Raw genomic sequence first — 24797 nt, 5'->3', positions numbered from 1 at the left:
CCAGTGACCCCAGCTCTTCCCCGTCCTTTGCTTCTGAGCACAATTTTTCCTGTCTCATTGGGTTGTCTGATTTTTTACCCTTGATTAATACGAACACAGACAAAACTCTCATCCTTGGGGATTTTAATCGGAAGGTTGATTGCCTTTTCTTCTTTGCTTGTACGCTTTCCATCACTTCCTTCCTTGGGGTTCGCAGACAGACTTTAATTCCCCCCCCCCCTCCACATTCACCATCATGTTCCTGATCTTTATTCGCTTGGGGCTTGACTCCTTCTAATATGAATATTAGGCATCTTGCCATCCCCGATGACAGATCAGCTCTTTGATGTGTCTAATTATGATGGAGAGGGGGCAGAGAAAGCAGGACCTCCTGAAGCCAGGATAAATTTGCTGTCCTTATAAACTCTAAGCAGTAATATGCTCCTCTGCTTCCCCTCTTGCATGTGGCAGCATCCCAAACTCCAGTCCTGCCCAACCCAAACAGTTCAGTCAATGTCCCATCCAAGGAAAGTTTCCACATTTGAACCTGCTTAATTTGAAAGAGAGAAGATGGGAGAAGGTGGGAGGAAATTATGACAGGGAGGGGTCAGGAGATGGGGAATGGGGAGTTGGACCTCAACTTTGCATGGCAAAAGCGTAGGTGTCTGTCTGAAAGCAATCTAATGAGAGGAGCTGGTTCCTCCACCCCACATAACTTTCCCTCTGTCTTGCTATCACAGAGTGACACTCAGCACTCACATCAATGCTTTGCAAAACTCATCAAATTCTACCTCACAATATCTTTCTATGCTGAATTTTTATTTCAGTTTTATGGATGCTGTTCAGAGGCAGGAAGCACTGCTTTAGGAGCAAGAGGCTTAGAAGCACGCAGAGATCGAAGTCACTCCTGTTGCTTTTAAGTTATTTAGGTATTTTCAGAGAATCCCATCCCAAATTCTTTCCCTTTGGTTAAGAAAAATATCTGTGGCAAATCAGGAACTGGATTCATTCTGGAGTTTATGACAGCCAGACCTCAGCTGAGCCCATGGCTTTCCTCCACAACTTTAAACCCCTCTGTCTGGCTACCTCCAGGGAGCAGCTGCCTTTTTTAATAGGAGGAGGGAGAGAACAATGAAGAGAACATTTAGCACCAAAGACTGCTTCAAGTCTGCCCTGTTGAACTCACACTGTTCTCTTTTGCACCTGTGTGCCCACAGAACTGTTGAACAGTTCTTACCTGTACTGCAGTAATGCATCAGTGCCCTGTTCAGGACAAGGGCTCCATTAGTTAAATGCTTTATAAACACATGAAAGGCCATGGTCTCTGCCCCGAGGTACTTGAAGTCTTGTTAGCAAATCTCACAGACATTTCTTAATATGAATTTATTGCTGATCTGTCTGCCCCAGAGCCTGAAATTCTTTATTTATCTGCCAAACAGGCATGGCGGGAGTTTCAGCATTGCTTCTCCTTATAATACCTGGCTAATGTGCTTCCAGCCTGGCCCACAGTGATCATCTCCTGGGAAGAAAGAATCTTCCTGCCATTCAGCATTCAGCCCTTGATCTTTCTACCAAAATGGGAAATCAGTACTGCTGAAATGAACACTGATCAACACTGACAAAACCTTTCACCTCATCTCGTGCAATAAGCTGGGGTTACATCTGTGCTGCTGTCCTTGAGCAGAAAGTCTTGAGTGGAAAGTTTCCTACCATTTCTCTCACCTCTTCACTTTTCAGAGCAAATGCAGAAGGCTGCTTTAAATTAAACAGCCAGAAGGTGAAGGGAAGTAATGTTCTCATCTACAGAGTGACAGCATGAAAGGCAGTGGTGATGGGATCGCCGTGCAACAGAGGTAGAGCGAGTACAGGGAACATCTATCAATATTTACTGAGCAGCATTGTTTTTCCATTTCGTGTTGCTCAGCCCTTCATCTTTACAGAGCCCTGCCCTGTAATAGCTCTGCGCTTATTGCTCTGCATTGCCAAACAAGAAACCTACTTCCTGGCTCTGATCTTTGTTGACAAGGATGAAGAAGAGTGTGGAAGCCTTTCTCTCCATGGGTCCTCTCTATCCACTCCAGAGGAGAGATTAATAGTTTCTGAAAGCATTTCCACCCTGCAGAAAAGGTCACCACAGTGCTGGGGAAGATGTATAAACAGGAGTCCATTGGGACTCCAATAACATGGGGAAAACCTCCTCCAGCACAAGAATATTACCAAAACAGCCCTACCAGTGGCACCTTCAGAGTGGTGGAGGTAGGCAGGTGATGTTGCAGGTTATTATTTTTCCCAAAGTGTAACACAATCCCATCATTTCTGCAGGTGATTTTTTTTTTTTTTTAACTAACGGCTTTTCTTTGCAGTTTGTCATGATGTGGACTGTGATCTGTGGGGCAAGCTGCTTAGGGCTGTGAGGGAATATATCCCTGTCACTTTATCTTCTGGATTCAGTCAGCTGACTTTTGGATTCCCTCAGCGCTGTGAGTTATGGTGGGATTTTGCTTTAGCTATTTTATGCCAAGTCTATCATCTTAATATTGCTCTGGCTCTGGACAGTAGAGTTAGCCTGAATTAACTTGTTAGATACTCCTGTGTATCCTCTTTGTGTTTCACACAGCTTTTGGGGCCTGATTTACTGAATACCTTAATCCAACAGCACTTACTTCACTTTTGAGGCAGAAAAAACCTGCCAGAAAAGCTAGCAGAAGCTTAGTGAGAGCAGCACAGAAATCTTCACTTTGGATTTTCCACTCATCGATTTAAGATGGGGAGGCTGCATTGCTATGTGTTTACATTCTAACTAGATTCCATATAGATGATGTGTAGGCACAGACCTACACACACAATATAGTTCATTATCCTGAATCACAGAATCAAGCTACCTAGGTGCAGTGTTCTTTTAAAGTCAAAATTGTAGGTGCTCATATTGCTGAAAAGAGAGGAAAAAGCATCTGAAGTGGACTGATGCAATTTTGTCCGTTTATCATAAACTACCAGACCCAAGCTACGAGAATAGCTGATCCTGACAGATGCTTGCAGTTGGAGTGCCCACATAGGGAGAAGTCTGCTTGTGTATGTGGTAGGGGGCACAAAGACAGAAGAAAGTTGATCTGTTTTATCCTGTCAATCTAAAAATTTACTTTGCAGGTCGTACCTTATCTATCTGTTTATTTAGACAATGAAACCATCAGTGTCATTGATAGAATCAAATACACCAGTAGAGATGTTTTCCTTTCTCGATGTTTTTTGTTGTTGCTGGAGTATGTATTTCTGCCACAAAAATCTTTTTATGGAAATAATATTTTGTTGTAAGCACCACCATTTTGTTTTGTAATTATTATTTTGTTTTACCCGACCCACACAGAAAACTGTTTGCGTTATATTCTATTGAAAGATACATTTTAAGTTAGCTCTGCTAGTCATGAATAATGTAAATTGACAAGAACTGAGGGAGGTAGACAAAGAAACAGAAAGTTAAGTGGTTTCCTTTCTTTTTATGGCAGAGTGACATTTACCTGTAAGTACATTTGATTTTAACACAATGGGATGAGTCTCTGCTGTGCTGGATTAGGATTGAGGCTTGTGGAGGAGTTCAGACAAAGAGTGGGCACTGAGAAATGCCCTCGCCAGACCTCTCCAGGGAGGTTACTTCAGCAGCAATAGCATGTCAGAATGTCTTTTTTAAGTCCTTGTATCCAGCTGACAAAATCTTTCCTCGTTTCTGTATCTGTAATTCCAAGAGATCTCACAATGCTTCCCCCAGCTGTCTAACAATCTAATACTTAGTGCTTGTCACATCACTTTCCAAAAGGGGGTCAATGTCACTTCCCACTCTGACAGCCAGGGAAACCAAGGCAAAAGGAACAGGCAGATGAGTGAGGGTCACTCCAAGACCCACAACCAATTTGCCTGGTGTGCACATTCACATTCCCCACATTCAAGCAGCAGCTACAGATTTCCCCAGCACCCTTATTCCTCAGATTTGCCAGAATTGTGCAGGTGGAGTCTCGCTCTCTTGCACTTATACTAGGTTTAAATCAGAAATAACTTCAGTGGGTTCGATTCCTGATTTTGTAAATGAGTGTTCCCTTTGACACCAGTAGGGATCAGTTTTAGGTCTGAAATTGTATAGCTGCTCTCGTGTCTAAAAACACCCCATTGGCTCCTTCCTTCCTCCTCTGTGGCACCTTTTTTAACCTCTTTCATCCAGCTTGTCTCCATCACATAACTTTCTATGACCCACAAGGCTACTTTGGAAAAGATAGACAAAATCTAGTTGGTCCTTCTCTCCAGAAAATAAGACACAAAACTAATCAAACAGAAATGAACCCAGAAAACCAAACAGGCATGATCAAGAGATTTCTTTCCCCAAGAGGGTCACAGGTCTGCAGGGACAGAGCAAACGTCCCGTTGCTTCTGCAGTGCCCTGGGTACTGCAATTAAAGCTGTCTCATGTTCCTTTGGAGAACATTGTCCAGACTGCCTCCCAGGGCTTTTCTGCCTTTCTGCTCTCTCCTTTCAGTCTCTTCACAGGAGAAGGATGAGATCTGGCTGTTTGTGAATGTGACCTGTCCCCCCACGTTACTATTGCACACTACAGGAGGTAAGCTTTTCCAGTCCTCTGCTTGCTGGTGACGTAGCCCAGGGTGTATCGACACACCAGCATTGTGTCTTGGGGCTTTGAATGCCTTTATCTATGTCATACATTGGTTTTTACAGTTTGTTATGAATCACTGTTGCCTGCTGGGAACGCATACCCGCTTCAGGTTATTTTTGTTACGATGTTATAATGGGCACAAGGACACTTAAAAGTGGAACAACTGAGCATCTCCTGGTAGCCAGTGCTGAGCAGCTCTCCAGGGCTGCCTGAGAGCACCAAGATCTGCTGCTGAACTGCCTTACTGCAGTGAAAAGAAATGCATTCAGAGATTATGGCATAGCATGTGTCCTGTGTTGCAGCTCTGCCCACGTGAATGGCAGAAAAATAGCTAAAGCCTTGGCTTAAATCCTGGCATACGTGATCAGAGACCTCAGTGGCATGTTGATGTCAATACCACGCTGATGCTGTGTGGTGATGCAAGGTTGAATACCAGGAATCTATTTCTATAGTCAAAAAGAAAATGCACACCCCAAGTTAGTTGAAAACCACACGCCAGGGCAGAGAGGGTTTTGTTTTGAAGGTCGTAGTGTTTGAAGGACGTATTTTTCTGTTCCCAGATGGAGGAAGAAGGAACAAATAAACTAAATCTGGGAAATGCTGTGCAGTCAGCACTGTGGTAAGAGTGTTATGTGTTCAGTGAATTCTGAAATATTTCTTATAAGTAGGAAGCATGTTAGCATATTGATAATGGTGAGAGTATAGTAAGTGGAATGGTAGAAACAAACAATACTAGATAAAAATACTCATATCATCTAGAGTCCTGGTAGGGCTGGAGGTCTCATAGTGGCTGTCTATGCCACCTCCATTTTACAGAGAGGTTCAGACACCAGAGAGGAACTGCCTTGCTCAAGCCAAATGGCAGAACTGGGACTAGAATCCAGATCTTTTTATTCTTATTAGCAAGTGAGAGGATAGGTTTACCTTAGTTCCAAATGACATGGTTACGAGAGCATTCAAAGTAACTGAAGACAATTTTCTAACTCCATTTTGTGGGCTTTGTCTTTCTCCTTGGATTCTACTTCGTGTTTTTACTCTCCTGTGCCATCACAGGCAAAGCAACCATCACTTTTACAGAAAAATATTATGTCAAAACTCTGCCTTTGGGTACAGAAAGAAATGGCACAGAAGGGAAGCTACTTAGTCCAGCTGATTGGGGTAGTGGCCATGTGCCAGACTTCATCTTTTGTGGTAATAACCCCTTCCCAATGGCAGCCTAAGCTATTTGCCTGTCATGATTTGTCTTTCTGTGCTTCGGGAATGCTGGCTGACCTTTGTCTTTGATGTTGCTGGGCCCTTTCCTTGCAATAGGGCAGTTCAGAAGGCCATGACCACATCTGCTTTGGCTGGTTCTGTTATCAATTAATTTGTCCTGCCACATCAAAGAAGAGAGATAAAGCTGTAGCATTTCCTTACCACAGATTTTTATCTTCACTCCCCAGTTCACCTCACAACACACGCACCTTCCACCTCCACATCTAGCAGAGAGAAAGACAGACAGAGAAAGAAAGTGAAATGACATCCTAATAGCCTCCCTTGAGCGGGGATGGCACCTGGGTCTCGGTGTGCTGAGCCTTCCACCCACTTCCAATCTGGCCTGGCCACAGCCAGTCGGTTGCTTACTCCCCCAACAAGTTATTTGCTTTTCTCTCTAGACAAATCAGGATGTTAGAATGACAAATAGCAGTTATAGCTCTGCACTTAGCTGAGTATAATTTCAGCCCATCAGTACCATCTGTCTCCTTCTTGGGCTGCAGCTCCATTAAGCCAGAGCCAGAGATCCTCAAGGACAAAGAGCTGAACTCCCATGGACAGATATTTTAGGGGTCAGAATATGTGACTTTTTGCCCTTTGCAGTTAATTCCAGTGGTGAGCTAGAAGAAAATAAGCTGAGACATAAATGTACCCCAATTTACGACTTTCCCATTGCTCTGCCATGCTGAACCTCGACTCTGCTTGTTCAGGAGTTCTGCACTTAGAGCGATGCTAACCACCATCCATACACGTCTGAAGATTTGCTGGGGTGATGCTGTTTGTCTTGGTTTGGAGGCAGAACTCAGGTTTATTTCTAGGAAATTTTGTGCTCATTTACTAGTAATCATATGAAAGATGAGAAAATTCTTAAGTGCTGTAGGAACTTAAGTATGAATTAAGTCGCCTGTTTACAACAACCCCATCTGGTTTTCGTGGACCGCCTTGTTGTCCCCAGAGTGATTGTTTTTGTCTCATGGCCCTTAGTAGGGAAAAAGACTCTTAAGGAAACTCCCATTCTCCACCCAAACTTCAGGACAAGATAGCTTCTGCGCTGATTATTTCTTCCTCTGCCTCCTTTAACACACTCTTCTAACCAACCTGACATTTCAAACTTCCTTGTTCTTGTTCTCATGAAGCTCAAATCCCTCATGTTCATTTTGCCTATCTATAATGTCTATCAGTAATTTATCTATCATCTCTTCCATCTTTGTCACCTGTTGTTTACCACTTGCCCTGCTGAAACCAAGCCATCTGTGTCACCTCCCAGCTGTATGACCTAAATTCCATGCAGGTCCCTCTGCATAGAAAATAGAATAGTAAGGCATTTTAAAGAGTTTTCAGAGTTACAGTAAGATGACTCAGAAGGCTGCAATAACAAGCCACAAGCTAAAAGGGAATGCTAGTGACAAGGATTTGTCTGAAGTAATTTGTCTAAAACCTTTGGGCCCTTTCCTTTTATGAGCTTAATTCCTATCTAACCATACAGAAAACTGATCAGATTGTGCAAAACAGGTTAGCTGGCTGGGCACAGTCTGAATGCTATACAAGCTTGAAAATCTGGTCCTCCTGTATATACTTGGGTATGGGACTATGGCTAGCACCTAGAAATACTGATGCCCAGTTTTGGCCTCATGTGCTCAAACCTTTCTTATATATTAGTTTATTTGTTCCCCTGCCTCCTCACCCTCTCCAACTCCCCGCCTTTTTTTTTTCTTTTCTTGGTTCTTATGTTTTCTGAGGTGTCACATTACAGAATATGGGGAGAAAATAGTTTTCATATCAGTGTGCATGCGCTATGAAAAAGCCCTCTGTTCGCACCGTGGCTGCAAATGTCCTTCTCTCTCATTGACTAAAGGCCTGCACACCTTGCAGGATCAGTTGCATTCAAAAACCTGTCCTTCCAAATTTGTTTAGGTAAAGTGCAGAGTGCAGATGATTCCCGGAATAACTCTTCTGGTTTCATTTGGAATGACAGCAAAAAACACATCTGCACCTACCTTTTCATCTATTGGAAGGGCATAGGAGAAACAGTGAGAATATGTCATTGTTCGTAAAGGAGAACATTAGAAGAGAAAGAGCACAGGAGAGAGGCAGAGAGAAAAAAGAGAGATTTTTTTCCTATCAGCTAAATAAGGGCCGTTTGGAGGTGTGTGAGGACAGCAGGGGTCAGCAAGTGTTGGAAGTGACTCTGAACTTCTGGCAGAACAATCTCCTGGAACTAAAACCAAGAATGCCTTTATCCTCAGCAACCTGCCGGGAGATGTTCCACAGCCAGCTTTCTCCACAAGAGCCAGGTTACAGTGTCTGTATAGGACAGCAACTGAAGCAAAAGCTTTTGTCTTTTAAAACAGAGTAGTTCACGTACAGCACAGTAGACTCCAACCTGAAACCATTTAATATCGGACTCTGAGCAAAAAGCCATTTGTAACAGAGGAGCCATAAACCATGATATTATTTGCCACATACCAGCGAGATGGTGGGTGCAGATGTTTCTACAGCTCATTTCATTAGAACTGGGACAAATATATTAGAGAAATTAGGATTTCTTCAGTAAGGATCTAGCTCTACATGCTGATCTCTTTCAACTACCAGGTATTTAATATATTCGTACCACTTTCACCCATAAAACCTTTCCATTCAGCAACCTCATTGCATCCCATTGTAAGAACCAGAGGAGTAAAGACCACTGTCCCACTTGGCAGATGGATGGTTTCAATGAAGTTTCCCATTACTTGCCTACATGTGGAGTTGGGGTCAGTACTAGGAATAAAGCCTAGAGTCCTGACTCTTAGCCCTCTCCCACCAGCGGCGTTCTTCTGAGCATGCTTTACCTAGCTATCAGGAACTTTGCGGGCAACTACGCAGACAGAGAACAGATTGCCCCCAAATGGTGTCTTCAATCACTCAACTTTTATCGCTGAGAGACAGTAGCTTCCCTCCCTGCCTCCTTGAAAAGCTTTTAAAATAAACACAGGTACATTAGAACAACAGCCCTTCAAAAGGGTCCCTTCCTCCCCCTCACCTTTCTTGCTCTCCTGTCATTAAGCAGAGCAGAGCCATCCTTACATGTGACATTTGGATAGATTGACTTAAGCTATTTACTTTAAGCTTTTCTCTCTCTCTTCCTCCCATTCAGGATCATTCATTTTTGAAGTGTCTCAAATTTCTTTTGCTAAATCCACAGATAGGATGATTCAGAATGAAGCAGTGGTGCATATGCCATTCTGATAAAATCACAACCCTGGAGCTTCCCTACTCCTCTCACTCCTTTCTGCTTAGTCTCCACTCACTGATTCCTCTGGCAGGGGGAAAAATACACTAGGAGTGATAAGACAAATCTCACTTTTAGAAGCCAATTTTATTTTCTTTATTTTCAAGTTGCTTTGATGGTTAAACTACTCGGTAACAGTCTTCTGGGCTTAGAGTCAGTGGGTCAGACTCTGATTTGGGCTATATCAATAAAAGCAACTGCTTCAGGGTAACCTCTTATAAATATGCTTGCTTTTAAGCCAATGTGCTCACCTGGTTGAGGATGCCTTCTTAAACCAAATCCTAACTCAGAATTACCACATTAATGTCAGTGGAACTGACAGGTAGCAGAGTTCAGACTCTCAACTCCATCACAAGGGTTTTCTCTTTCTCCCAGCAGCAGAAAACCATGAAGCAATTTTAGCACAGTCCTCTCAACTGACATTCTTTGCTCAGGAGAAGCCCGGGAGCTTTGCTGGATAGATTGAAGGTGCAGTGGAGTAGATGCATGTCTGAAGTGAGGATGTGCCATGCTGTTCAGAACTAAATCTGTCTTAAAGCCTTGCTGAACAAAGCATACTATTAAATTGTGACCCAGAATTATCCAAAACTAAGACCAAGGAGAGACAAATGCCTTGATCCTGCTGAATTCTTTTTGTTCACTCACATACTTCTGGGCTGTGGCCTTTAAAAGTATGAGTGTTTGCAAAGGATGTGAGCACTTTGTTGCACGGGAAGACCAAGATGGGGAAAGGTGAAATGCTGAGAAGAGACAACTAGGCTTATGTCTCTGTATTTGCTCTACTGTCATTTCCTTTGTTTTGCAGTAAATATTCACATGCTGTCAAGGCTAAAAGACATTGATGTCTGCAGGAGTTAAACTGGTTTTCTAGGGAGAGCTTCAGACTCTAAGGGCTATGTAAGTGTCCTGCAGAAACCAAACCAGCACTTTAAGCCCATTATTGTGTGGTTAATGCAGGTTCCCCATGATTCTGTCTCTGCTTGTGACACAAAAGAAGTAAGTGGACATGAGATGAACTGTCCATGCAGAGTAGATGGATACAGCAAGATACTCCATATACCAGAATTTACTGAAAGCTGTTAGAAAGCTGAAAGGCTTTCTAAGAGTGAGGCATTAAATCTTGTGGGCCCTTTTAGGAGAAACCATGTTTGTCAGAGATGGACTGGGAATATTTATTGTTTCTTCAACTAAATACATTTTTCCCATGCTCATGCTGCTTTGATGCTCCCTTTTCACACAAGTTTCTCTTTTACATGGCTTACATAAGTTATGGGAACAGCTAGTGGTCCCAATAGATATCAGGACTCGATATAGATATCAGGTCACAAGAGCTGGACAAAAATCTGCATACTACCCTGTTTCCATGAGCTTTGGCAAGCCATTTTCTCTCCCATTCACTCTTCTCTTACTTTCTATCTTTCGGGCTCACCAGCAACTGGAAGGCCTTGAGTACTTCCTCAAGTTTCTGTATTAATTCTAACCAGGAAAAATGTGGTCTAAATCACCTCTTTTCAGAACATGCAAAGGAGGAGACAAAGGGAAAGAATTAGAGATGCAGGAGCAGCGATGCAAAGCGATGTCCATATTACAGGATGGTCACACTGGCATATGGTCTTTGAGTAACTTGGGACAGCAACTCCTGTTAAAGTGTTTTGTGTGCAGATAGAGTTTGAATTAGGGGAAATGCTCAAAATACATAAACAGGAACTAGTCTTGCAGAGAAGATAAGCCCTGGAGTAGGGGGCTGTCTCTTCCAATGTGTATTTAGTGTCTACCACAGACGCTCGTTTAACAGTCTCATTTTGAGACTCTAGATGCTGAGCCTCTTACTTCGTATACTGCCATAATACACATAACTACTTCCTTCCATTGACTGCCTTTTTGTTGCATTGTTTTGTGTAATTGACTCCTTTTTTCATCCAGAGGCCAAAGAGTGATTATTGGAGATTGCCAGCTCCAGACCCGAATTGTTTCATTCAGGAAGTTAATTAAATCAACCCACCTCTTTAGAAAACCCTTTTGAATATACTGTAGATGCTTCTTTCATCTTAGCGTTGCTTTTTTTTTTTTTTTAATTCATTGCTCCTTAAATCATGGAAATAACTTGGCAAAGAAGCTGAATTACAAGAAAAATCAGTTAGAAACCTAGGTAAAGGCATATAATAGGTCTTTAGAGGAGAGGAATGAATTTAATTGAGTGAAAGCTCAGAAAACCCAAAAGTAAACTCAGGGTCATCAGCATGCTTCTTTCACTTATTCCTCAGTTGCACTTCATAGATCCAGGCTTCCTTTTGCTCTGCTGTTATCACACTTTCCTTTTGCTGTGATTTATTAACTGTGGAACTGTCAAATTATGAAACTGAGGTTCTAGAAATACTTATTAATGTTTGAAAAATTCATTTCACACTTGAATACTTTTTCTAACACTTACTAATGTCCCTCATTTTGGTCATGTGGGTCTACAGGCCAAGAAAACAAGGTATCTTATTATATATTTAGCATGTGGAGATGAAGGATGAAAAAAAGTTGCAGCAACTTTATGCATTTGATTCTTGTGCTGCTGTGTGTGGTGACTGTGGGTGTATATGTGCATAAGCAGGGCAATGTCTGTATGTTCAGTGACACCATTCTAGTTTCCTTTCAGTCACTATTAAGAAAGCACTTCTAATCCCCTCTGAGAAGCCTGAACATAAAATTCCTTTCATGCCAGTTTTGTCTTCTTCAATTTGGCAAACACTGACCTTCCCCCTGCGATTCCAATGGAACTTGTAATTCAAAAGGCATTTCTGTTTATTATTACCCTGTTACTGTACAAGAATCATCAGGGATGCCAGCACTGCTAAAGCACATACTTACCTTCTGAGCTTTCTGTTGTGGTTTTGTACTGCAAAACAAATATTCAGCAAGCTGTAGATAAAGGTTGACTACTTAATTCTCTATTTAATCAGAATGATGAACATAACAAAATTCCTGAGTAGATTACTTGACTCAAGATCCTTGAGAGTAATTTTTCCCAATTTCTTTCCCACACAGAATTTTCTGATGGAAATGGATTCAAAAAATACAAAGAAAGAACACCAATAATGCCAACATTTATAAATGTACAGGACTGAAACTTCTCTGCTTATCTCAGAATGATACTCAGTTTTAGAAACGTGTTATGTTAAAACAGTATCACATTTAACAGTTCTAAATTGATACATTTTGACTTATTTAACGTGAAATTTTCATTCAAACCATAATTTTGCACAGGGTACTGAGCACTGTGTTTCCATCAGCATTAATCAAGTCAGGTTTAACATTTAACCTAATCTGTTCAAATGTACTATTACTATGCATACTTAGAAAGACAGCATGATAGGAAATGGCTGCAATACCTCTAGCTTTCCTAAAATGTTGACAGTTTCAACGGTTTCTTGAGAAACACTGAGGACTGCAGCTCCAAACAGATGCTTCTGCTTTAAAATGAGATCATCTTCTTTGGGTAAAATGGATGGCTCCTTGCAAATAAAGCAGTGATACCACTGGCAGAACACAGAAGGACACCCAAAAAACCTGGGTGACCACCACACCTTCTTCCTCAAGGTGCGTCTTCATAGTGCTTTTCTTTTCCTGCTGCCTTACTGTTACTGATGATGATTTCTTAAGGACCATAACATATTTTCTTCAGGCAAGTATTTCATGCCAGCACTGGGAACATGTTCTTTTCAAAGGAGAATTTCTGCTTTGAAACACCAGCAATCATTTACAGCTTTTTATGTCCGATAAGCCACTCCTGATGAAAACTGATTGGAGCAAAAGAACCCCTCTACAATGCACAGGAGTACACTGAAAGTTCAAAATATCAGACATAACAGAAAAAAAAAAATTAAAACTTTTTGCATTTTCCAGGTCTGGTAGTATTATTTATGAATCAGTGAAAAGAAGAAAGCAGTGGATTGACAACAGTAACATGGAAGACATCATTTATTTTTCTTACCTACTGTAAGAGGTCTGAATTCTGACTTGATTTAGTAGAGCACACAGCCAATGATGTGTCAGGCTGGACTACTTGCTCTGCCTTGTCTTCTTTTTAAGCTGTGGACAAGACTGTAAGTTAATACAACAGAGAGAGACCAAGGCACAACTACAGCTGTCTCACTTGTGTACCACTCAATGCAGATGTTTTCAAATCTGCCAATTTGTCTGTATGTAAGTGTTTAATTTTGGTACACACTAAAATGCTCATGCAGGACTATATCCCCTCCACACCCCAAAGTATGTACACACAAATTCAGCAGATGAGATTAAAATATGCCCATTGGAAGTCTATCATTTGAGGGTCGGTCCATTTGCTTTTTTCTTTGAACTGCTCTTCAGCTTTTGGGTTGCAAGCTTGCAAACTCGTGCTACATGAAGGTGCACTAGTTACATCAGCTCACTATTGCCTCTTCCTTAAAATCATGCACGTGGTTGCTATTCGCTTTGCAAATTGCTCTGGATTTGATAAATGCAACTTTTTGTGTGGAACAAATTTTGAAAGATTATCTTCATGCACACTTTTAAACTTCAAGGGCGAGTTCTCCAGAAAATTATTTATTTGTTGTAATGTTAATTAGCATCTGTGAATTTAACATAATTTCATAGATATAATTCACTAATCAATTCATTTTTAATGATTTAGCTTGTTATTAATGTTTTCATTTTACAGAAGCAGATCTGAGATGCAGGTATCTGAAAGAAAGGCTATTATTTTTAGAAAGGTTCACCCTGTAGAAGAACTCAGCTTGTTGAGAGTTCAGCTCTTCTAAAAAATCTGTCTATAAGGGTCAGAAAAAACTATTAAAATGCCTGACACCTATTAATCTACTCTCTTTAATGTATGTAACTGTGAACTGAGCTCTTTTGAAATAAAATCTCTCATACCTGTGAGATCACGTATTTGAAAATCAGTTTTGGTGTGCCCAAAAGTTTGGCCCCACACTACAGATTCTTACACAAATAGTAATATAATACTTATTTTTGCTCCCAAAACATTTTACTTTAGGGAAATGCATCAGGAAAGAACAAAAGTAAAAGTCCTATTTGAGAAAGCACAGCATGTGCAAATTCACTATTACAGGCAGTAAAAGGTTTAAGAACAAAAAAAGGAATTCTGAGATTTGCACGCAGAGAGATTCTCATAAATTAGCTCAGGAAACTGAAGGTAGAGCCTTGCATGCTATGCGAGCCTGGTATCATAAAATATATTTTTAAAATCCTTTAACAGTATTAAAGTCCTGCTTGGAAACATGCATTGTAATACAAATGTTCCTTCTCTTAGCTTGAAAATCAATTGTGGAGCTCTTTTCTTTGTTAGAAATTAGCAAAACTCTAAAAAAATTGAATCAGTTCCCACCCTGGAAAAATGAACGAAAGTACTTAATCCATTGGCATTTGTGCACAAAGTGCATTTGTTGTGCTGCTGAATGTAACACGATCTGAACCAAGGAAGGAGAATGAACGCTTTGCAGCCCCTGATGGATTTCAGATTTATTAGACACTGGAATGTTTTTTTTCCCCCCCTTGTCTATAAGAACACGGTGTGTAAGATGATAAAGGGCAGAAATAAAGGGAGCAGACACTGTAGCCCTTAAAATTAAAAGAATCATTTCTAGATTTTGAAAGTGTCAGTGAATTAAAAAACAGCCTAAATATAAGTGTTGCATTATTCCCTCCGCTTTCCTCGTGGAAAGAAAAATATTTTGCAGCCACTTGACAAAGCTATGGACATGTGACTAATATTACTTTTATTTTCCTATATGAAGAAAAACATCATCACAAAACATAAATGGAATATTTATGCTGTAAGATAATACACATGTACCTGTAAATTACGAGTGCAAGACGTAATAATTCATCTTTAGTTTCATTACTCATGCACTATTGAGCTTTCAAGATTAGGGATAGATTTGTTATGCCACTACATTCCAGTATATGTTTTCCCTTCCTTAACCCTCTCTCTCTTCTCAGGCATGCACATTCTAAAGAGTAGGGGCAATTTTCTTTGCACCAACACATACATACTGTATAAGCTATAGAGAACTGGCATCGTTTTCAAAGGACATATTCACGATCCATTTCATGACGCTAACCAGGCTGAAAAAAAATTAGCTCAGGGTATAGGGATGTTCAAATACAGTTTTTGGGAAAGTCTCCTATTTAGAGAAGAGCTCCAAGGTGTAACATTAATAAAAAGCTCCTTCATTCCAATATTACAGGATTGTTCTCTCGAGCTGCCAGGATGGGAACCACAGTGGTCTGCTTATAGTAGTGGTAGTTTTGTTTCAGTATCTGTATGTCCCTATGTGAAATGGAATAGCAAAAGTCTGGAATGAATTGCTTCAATAATTAGAATTCCTATGAAAGTGTAAACAACAAAACTATTCACTGAAAGCAAACTAATGTTTAATATATAAGCAGAGGAATAAACAAGCTCTGTTCTTCTATTTTTGACTCTGTATGTATTCTAAGTGTCTGAAAGCAATGTAAGTCTGACAGAAATGATGAAACCAAGGAGACAGTTTGGGCTAGTGTTCCAAGCACAGGGACTCCAGACTCCTGAAATGTCTGCTAGGGTCTGCCACTGAGTTATTGTGTAATTTTGGGTGAGTCATTCAAATTCTTCATGCGCTGATTTCACCAGTTTGTAAAATAGGTGTAAACCTCCCCCATTTACTTCAGCCAGCAAAAATATCTATAAAGCATCTGAGATGACATGTTACATTCAGGCAAATTTTTATTCACCAAGAAACTCTGTACAAGCTATATTTGTCCACAGATCTTTTTGTCTTGCAAATCTCTGCCCTCAGACACACACATCCACAGTCATGTCAGTTCTGCCTGAAAGATGAGATGAACTTGCCTTTACTATGAAATCAAAAACATCATTCTGCCCCTGCAGAAGAGAAATTATTTTAACCATCAAACATCAAGTCTTTTCAAGGAGACTATATAGGCCCAAACCTTGCTTGTCTTAATCAAGTGAGAGGTCCCAGTAAAAATCAGTAGGATGCTCCAAGCTATTAAGGAAAGCAGTCTGGCCTCTTGTAGAGCATTGAGGTAAAACAGACACACTACTGCAGTTTGCATTGGACAGTTCTCAATTAGAATGTCAAGATTTATAGTGTATTTTATCCGGTTTTCATTCTTCTCTGTTCACTTTAACTTTTGACCTATGGTTATTGGCAGAAGGGGGCTTGTCCCAAAGGGCCATTATTCCTCCTCCAAAGAGGCCTTCTAAGAAGTGCAAGAAAAAGAGAGTGGGAAGCAGGTCTCTTTGTTAACAGGACCCCTCCTCCATCTGAAGAATATTCACATACTCAGTATAACAGTCAGGGTACAAGAAAACAGGGGTGTTTCTGGATTTTCTTGCAACAAGTTGCTAAGGTCTTGCACTTTTCCTGCTCTGTCCTTCCCTGCCAAGAGTTTGAATGAAAATAAATCATGTAGAAAGAGTCAACATTAAATGTGACAAAAAATCTCCACAGAGCTAGGGCAAAAGAAAAAGAAGGTTATAAATGTAGGGAATCTATGCTGAGACCTGAGTAAAAGCCACGGGAAGGCGTGGCAGCCAAGTTCTCTCCAGAAGGCGGGAGTTCACAGATCTCTCAGCCAACCCAGGATGTATCATCCTTCAAATTACACGATAGAAGAACTGAAATAGCAGATCCAATCTTGAATTTGAACAAACCTGTATGGGAATTGATAGATTTATACAGGCCACGTAACTCTGTCTAGTGAACTCCATATGAAGGAGGTGATAGTTGTCTCAAAGAGAAGCCTAAATGGTGAATTTTTTTTTTAATGAAATGTTATGATTATAAATGTATCAGATGGGATTAATGATCTTGCTGTAGGACTATGCTTGTGACACAAAGAGCAGTACTGTAAATGCGGAAGGCCAGAGTATTCCATGGGAAGACCTGTATGATCTCAGACATAAGAGCATTAGAAACAAGATGAGATGTAATAGGAAGAGATCTCAGGCTGTGCAGTTCGGGATTAATGACAGCAATGCTCTGCAGCAAGCAAGGTGCTCCTCAGCTGGAGATGTCCTTACAGCAATGAGGTCCTTCCCATGGAGGGAGAAGGACAAAAATAACCTAGAAGGCTTTAGGATAGATCTAGCTTCATTTGCAAAAGGGATTATATAACATAGTTGCCTCTAACAACAGACGACTAGTTTGATGAACCAGAAGGCCCCTTCCAGTCCTATTGTTCCTGCTATTCCCAAAGTTAAATTAACACCAACCTTGCCTAGCAACATCATGTTCCTCTGTATGTGGAAAGGGAGTTTGCTCTGCAGCTCCTGGGATGAGATGTCTCTTCTTAAATGGGAACTGAAAAGTCTCACAATGAAACAAGCAAGTAGGAGAGGTGGCAGCTTAGTATATTTTAAAAAAATTAATGGATTTAAATTCTCTGTTTTTGAGAGCAGAAAGACGTGTAACACTGTAGCGTGCAGTTGGACACCAACCCTACATCCACCCAGGAGTGGCTGGCAGCACTCAACAGCATTCAGTCCCCTCACAGGTCACCTGGGATCCTCTGCCAACCTGAAGCAATTGGGGCAGAAACAGTCAGTCTGGGAAAGCCACTTTTCTCCATAAAGCCAGAGTTGGTTAAGTGTCTCCTACTTCTCCTCTCCAGGCCTGGTTTCCCACAGCCTTCCCCACCTGTCATGATGACAATCCCTCTGAAACCCACCACATACAAATCCCAGAGCCTGGCAGCAATCTCTCCCACCTATGTTGTACCCATACATAGATATATATTTGAATATAGGATATGTGAGGTGAAATGCAACCCCTCTCCGCAATGCACACAGATGTGGGGAGGCTGTGAGGTGAGGGCCTGGCCTGAGAGGCTGCTGTCCTGTGGTGGGAAAACAAAATGGCGTCAGTGGGTGTTACCAGCACAGAGAGGCCCAGTGCCTCTGTGGAACCACCTCGGTGCCTGCCTCTGGATTCCCTCAGGATGGGATTTGAGGCGTAAATGACTTGAGGGGAAAGCTGACGGAGCCATCTTGGTGGGTAAGTGAAATGACAGCAATTTAAAATGTGGGGGAATGCAAATTCTCTGAGATCCCTCCCCACTGCAGGCAGGCTCCTGTCAGGCTGAGAGGAACAGGCCTGAGCTGCGCTCTGATACAATGGTTGGTACTGCTGCCCCTGGCAGGGGGTTGGTACTAGATGATCTCTGAGGTCCCTTCCAACCCAAGCCATTTTATGATTCATTCTATGATTCTAAACCAAAAAAAGTGTTCCTTGGCTAGGATAGGTTTGGACTGTGGGACAGGTGGCAGGAGCAGAATGGGAATGGGTGTGCTCCTCCATCTTCTCTCACCTCTTGAACAACAGTAGCAGCTAGGAGGGGAGTTTTAGAAGGACACAGCTGCCTTTCAGGTATCATGACCTCAGAGGGGAGCTCCAGAAGAGAAAACTGAGGACAACTTTGTATGTGGAGCTGCTGCTCCAGTGCTGGAAGGGGCCTGGCCCCAGCTTTCTGTTGAGATTCACCGTGTGGCTTAGTAATGCAACAACTTGCTCGTAGGACGCAGAGCAGAGCTCACCTAGTCATTCCTCTGAACAGCCATGAGACGGTAATGACTCTCAGTCAATGGTGTAGCTTTGAACAGATGCCTAGAGGTGAAAGGATTTGTATTCCATTACTAGCCCCTTGAACTAGCTAGGGTCCCCCAGGTTAAATATTTTTAGCAACAGCTTGTTTACATGTCAAACTTGTCAATGAGCTGCTGGGGCACTGCTGCCACGAAACTGTGTCAGTGGCAGCCAGTGAGCTTTCTCTGTGCATTGAGCTAAAGCCTTCTAAAGGGCTTGTCAAATACATTCTTCCTCCTGTGTCACAAGAGCAAGACTAATTTCAAAGAAATGCTCTTTATTTCTACTTAAAACTGCTAAGGAAAATATCCAGCACTGTCTTTTTTCTTGTCATCTGTTCGACAAGTGTCTCATAAAACAAATTGAGAGGTTTAGATCTCCAAGACAAAAATCAATAAGAGGATAAGTAAAGAATAGGAGGAAGTCAGCAGGCTGAGATTTATTTCACTGGAAATGTTTTTTCAATGGATTTACTAATAAATCTAAAGTGTCTGGTACAGCTGCCTTTGATATGCAGTATCTCCTTTACTTAGATGAAAGTTGCACATGAAAAGGAGCTCTGAATACTGATTTTTACAAGGGTGTAAATCAGGGAAGCCTCACACAAAAATATACCACCAACATCTGCTTCAGGTACAAGTTGAGAGAAGGGATCTGTTGCCAGGCTTTTTCACTGTAATTTTGCCCTTTTTCTTTAATATAGTGCAGTAGTTGTGCTCAGGACCTTGCTATGCTGCATACTGACTACTGCAGTGCAATAAAATCATCTCTGTCCCAAAGAGTTTACAGAGTTTCAAGGGCAGGAAACTTCATTGAAGTGTTAAATAGGGGATGACCAGCAGTGAAATCACAGGGAATGAAGTGTGTAATGGTAGAACTGAACTGTGTTATCTCTTGAAAATCCACTCTAGTGAGTATTTCCACTTTAGTGATGGGAAATTGGGAAGATTTTAAAATAAATGGTGATTCAAAACATACTTACAGATAGATAAAATGAAATAAACTCTTGAAATTGTCCCGAGAAGGTCATAACAGACTGGCTGCCCATCATTTTCAGGTTGATTCCACAGCTGCTGTATGTTGTAAGGAGATGTCAGTGACAATAATGACAGTTGTTACTGAAAGGCACAGACTTTGATGTGGATATGTAGCAGTGAAAAGACTGCACCTCAGTCCAGAATGACTGTTCTCCCTGCTGTACATTCCCGAAGATCGTGATCTTCCACAAAAGCCCAGTATATGAGGAGGAAGTTAGACTGAGCTGCTTGTTGAATAATATTAGTGGTTTACTCCAATTGGCACATATGACAGATGGCTGTGGGTAGGGAGCTTGTTGCTGTGTCTGTGTATATGCATATGTGCTAGGAGGGGTTCCAGAATGGCATGGTTCACTATTCTATTTCAAATTAAACAAATAGTCTTGGATGATTTTACAGTGTCAGTGGGAAATCAGCCAGAAACTAGCAGATATCTTATTGCTTCTTGTTCTTCAATTGATTTTGCATTTTGGAAAGATTTCTTTGCACCAAACATGTATTGGTACATGGTTAAGCTCTGTTGTTCCAGTTCACAAATTTGATGTTAGGAAAAAACATCAAAAGTGAGAGTAAATCAAGATATATGGTCATTTTCATCCCCTTCTATGGATTTTCTCACATCAACTTCAGAAACATGTCACAGCTTACTGTGAAAACTGGCCCCTCATTACCTACTTTATCATTTCTTATGACTTATTAAGGATTATTATTATTGTTCATTATCTTTTTTTTAATAGTGCATACCCTTGCTATTATATTATGTTATTATTAGAGAGTAGAAGCAAAAGTGTGTTTAGGTCGCTTAAACAGTTTGTATTTAACAATTTCTATGGCTGTTATTCTGAAGGATGCAACCAGGACTGTGATTTACACAAGGCTTTGGAAATGGAAAATGTGGAATGAAAGCTGTGTGTGATCATATGCTAACTGGATGTGTCATAAAGCCATATGCACAGTGGGGCTGAACTGAAGTTACATGGCCCACCTCAAGTCTATAATTTCCTTCATTTTTGAGTGCTTTGCTTTAGAATCAAAATAACAACACATTACCACAGTAGGTTTTAAATGCAGTTATGTGTGTATATATTATACAAACACACACATGTGTACAAGTATTTTACAGTGGAAAATCAGAAAACCTTCATAGTAGGCAATGTTCCACCACTGTTTTCCATAACATATGCAAACATATTTAAATTTTTAGAATGGGAATTGGGATAAAGACTTTTCCCCGTGTCAGAGAATGTTAAGAATAGATTAGAATCATGGAATCATAGAATAGTTAAGGTTGGATAAGATCTAGGTCCAGCCATCCCTCTACCATCAATATTGCCCACTAAACCATGTCCCTAAGTACCACATCCACGTGTTTCTGAAACATCTTCAGGGACTGTGTTATATATAGGTTTCACCTTGAGTTATTAAGTGCTATAAAGTGATGTCCATAATTTATGCAACCTTCAACTCTACACCACGCATTCAAGAGCCCAGTTCCATAAAGCAGGAAAGTAAAAGCTCAGTTTCCTTGAAGAAGATGCAGACAATTATCAAAATTCATGTTCTGAATCAGAATCAGAAAGCTAAAATTAGAAAGCAAGCCTTAAGTGCCAAGTTTCGCCCAGCAGACTTTCATGAGGAGGACTGGTCAGACCTTAATTTGATTTCCAAGTCAAGAGTGGGACCCTTCAGCTTTCAGCAATAGAACAGTATATGTATATATTTTCAAGTACTCAGTAATATCTGCAGAGGTGGAATACTGCATGCTGTGCTCCTCACCTCTCCACATCATCTCCACGTCACAAAGCCCTGTCTGGATTTTCATTCAAAATCTGCTATCTGTGACCTGACCCTGTTTGATCTCTCCGAAGATCAAAGTCTGAAGAAGCTGAAAGACACAATTACACGATTTATCCTCAGGGGAGCACAGTGACTTCTGAAATTTCTTTCTGCTCTGGATTCCACACGCTGTCCTCCTGCCCATAAAATGGAAATACTGATTCTGTTCCTGGTCTGGATTGTCTAAATGGAAGTGAGAGAATAGCAAATATAATTGCACAGGGACACAAATCATGATGTTGCAAAGAACAGGGGATATTAACTCTTCTGCTCTTGTTGATTTCCAGGCTGCAGTGTAATCCTACAAAATTAAATAATATGATCTGGATTTCCCCCTTTCCTCTTGACCCGACTTTCAAGCTAGGGCTAAGAATTGCAGCACATTTCTTTTCCCAAAGCAAAACACAATCCTGGATGAAAGTCAGTTTAGTTGAGAGAAAAAAGTACAGCAAAAATAGATCTTTTCCATAAACAAAGCTGCTTTCCATTTTGTTAACGTAAACAGGGAGTTGCATTAACAGATCATGCCACCCAGGCCTGGAAAAAGAAGCAGGGAAGCATATTTCTGAATATTTTCCTGAAGGTGCAAGGATGGCTGAGCCTCAGGCAAACTCAGCAGAAGGATAAGGCTTTATAGACAAGGCAGCTTTACAGACTGTTTCACCTGAGAATAAGGAGAACTATACTTTCATAGTTCAGGTCAAATGCAACATCCCCCTTCTCAAATGAAATACCTGTTTATAGTGGGCACCTGTGCACTTTGTATGCTTTCAGTAGCCCTACGTGCTTACAAAAAAATGTAGGTTTTTACAGCAGTTCCCAAAGCTCTGAAAACACAAATTCAGGTCTCTGAGCATAGACTTGGATTTGGACGATAATAGCAAAAAAAAAAAGCCTTTCAGAAGTGTAAGTGCTCACCTTTGCAGGCTGAGGCTGGTAGGTCCTGGTGTTCAGGCTGTTGCTGTACCAGCTCTGCAGTGAATGAAAACACCCTTCCCCCAGGGACTGGAAGCAAGGAGATAAAATAACAGAAATAAGAAATGAATTGTGTCCTACTTGTGCACTGGATTTTAATATGATCAACTGAAATCAAAGCAGCTAGGATGGAGCATGTTCTGTTAGAACCCAAATTTATTTTCTGTATCATGGTAGGAAATTTAGCCCTTCCAAATGCAAGACCCACACGATACTTTAACATCAAAATAGTCTTTTTGTTATTGCCTAGAGATGTCTACAGTCTAAATGTCTACAAACTAGGAGCATCTTTGCAAAAATGCTTTGCAAAAAATCACACTGGTGAGATGCTGTAGTTTTCTCATACAGTTGGTTTGTGATACATTTCAGCCACACATTTCATTCATGTGCTATAGCACACAGCTCTTCTCAAGGTGAATTCCTTGCAGACAGAAACACCCCCCACCTTTTTTTTTTCCCCTTTGAAGCGTCTCTGTTTCTGTTACTCAAAGCAATCTGCTAATATTAATCTCCCAACTAGATACTGCAGGGCAAATTCTGCCCTTATGCACGTTGCATTTGATTAAAACTGGTTTATATATATATGCATAAAAAGCTGGTAACAGCAAAGCTCTTCCAGGCCTTGATACCATATCTGATTCACATCAGAGACAATACGACAATAAATAATAGTCATTGCAAAAATGGCTTCTTCCACTTTGGCTGATATCAGAAAGGAAGAGTTGGCATTTAGTTTCAGTATAGGATTCAGCCTAAAGATTTATCCAGTGACTCAAACACTACTTCTTCAAACTGTTTGGAAAAGGGTCTTTGGGATCTCAGCAGAGCAGGATGATTTCTGCTTTTTCTTGCTTCCTCTCGGGCCACAAATGCAGCAAGAAGGGCCTTCTGCAGAAGACCTTGAACCTCTGTGCAGGAAGTTCAAGTCTATGTGCAAGTGAAAAATAGTTTAGCAAATATTCCATATCTATCTTTTCTCCCCACCAAAGATTAGAGAAGAGGAGGTATATTTGAGGTAGTATTTTCTCTGGTCTCCTTTTGATAATCTCTAGGTATGCCATCACTCCATCATGTATCTTGAAAAATATGTGCATGGAAAGAAGTAGTTTAGATTGTTTTATCCTTTCTGATACTTTTTTCTCTTTTACTCCCCTCTCCCTTTTTCCTTCCTCTGTTCCTCTGCAGCTCCCATTAGGAACAAGTCAGTGACTCACAAAGGCACATTTTCACTCATTCACTACATCACAGCCCTACATGCTCAGCCACGACAGGGTTCCTTGACGCTTGATCTTTGCCACCAGGAGCATCCAATTCTTTGGCCAGTTTTAAGGCCAAAGGGAACTCTACAAACCAGTTGTTCTCTGTTTCCCCCAGGAACAAAACTGTGGCTATGTTACTGCCCTCTAAAAATGTGTGGATCAGCATTAAAGCGCTGACCTGTTCAACGCTTCTAGGACCCTTTGAACTGGGGGTCTTTGAAGCAAAGGCTGTAACAAACTGGTGTATAATAAGCTGCTGCCCCATGCCGGGAAAGGCAGAGGTATCGGGGACTGGTGGAAGCTTTTGAAGGCACAGAACGCTATTAAAAACTGCGAGAGACTGGAGAAAAAGAGACAGTGGAAAACAAATCTCTTTTCCAAGCAGTGGTACATCTAAGTTTGGCAAGTTAAAACTAGGGTCACTAAGCCAGCTTTGACTCTGACAGAATTTTGGGGTGGCTGGCTTATGGTTTTGGCTTAGATGCACTTTTGCTGAAATAGCATCTTTTTACTTAGTTCAGTTTGGGGCTCTTCTTACCTTTCTGCACCAATAAGACAGTAGGGAGGGGAGAACCAGTCTGCATAGCAATAATTATTATCAATTGTATTGTGTTTTTTATCTTCAAAGTGCTTTACAGAGACAAACTAATTATTTCTGTGCAACACCCCTGTGAAGAAGATGGTAAGTATCATTATCTCTGTTTTACCAATGGGGAGACTGAGCCAGAGCATTTAAGTGATTAGCCTGGGGCCACAGGGGCAGTTAGTGTCAGGGCTGGGAATGCAGGAGTGTCTCTGCTCCCAGTCAGCACCAGGCAACATATCTCTTTAGAAGGAACAAAAGGGAACCTTTCTCCAGACTTGGAACCTAAAAGAAGCTCTTTTTTT

General features: G+C 41.1%; 1 long non-coding RNA gene across 2 annotated transcripts; it reads right to left on the bottom strand.

Annotated features, from left to right (window-relative positions):
* Positions 1-11259: 11259 nt before the first annotated feature.
* On the bottom strand, positions 11260-23031 carry LOC104913858. Of its 2 annotated transcripts, none has more exons than XR_795673.2 (3): positions 22594-23031; positions 13141-13238; positions 11260-12989 (listed from the first exon to the last, which is right to left on the bottom strand). It is a non-coding gene; the product is annotated as an uncharacterized LOC104913858 (long non-coding RNA). The 2 variants fall into 2 exon arrangements; XR_002120909.2 differs by lacking the exon at positions 22594-23031 and adding an exon at positions 17434-18879.
* Between the last annotated feature and the right edge of the window lie 1766 nt (positions 23032-24797).

This window comes from Meleagris gallopavo, chromosome 21 (assembly GCF_000146605.3).
Source record: "Meleagris gallopavo isolate NT-WF06-2002-E0010 breed Aviagen turkey brand Nicholas breeding stock chromosome 21, Turkey_5.1, whole genome shotgun sequence".
NCBI lineage: Eukaryota > Metazoa > Chordata > Aves > Galliformes > Phasianidae > Meleagris > Meleagris gallopavo.
Note: the sequence above shows the minus strand (reverse complement) of the source record. Positions and strands in the feature narration are given on the sequence as shown.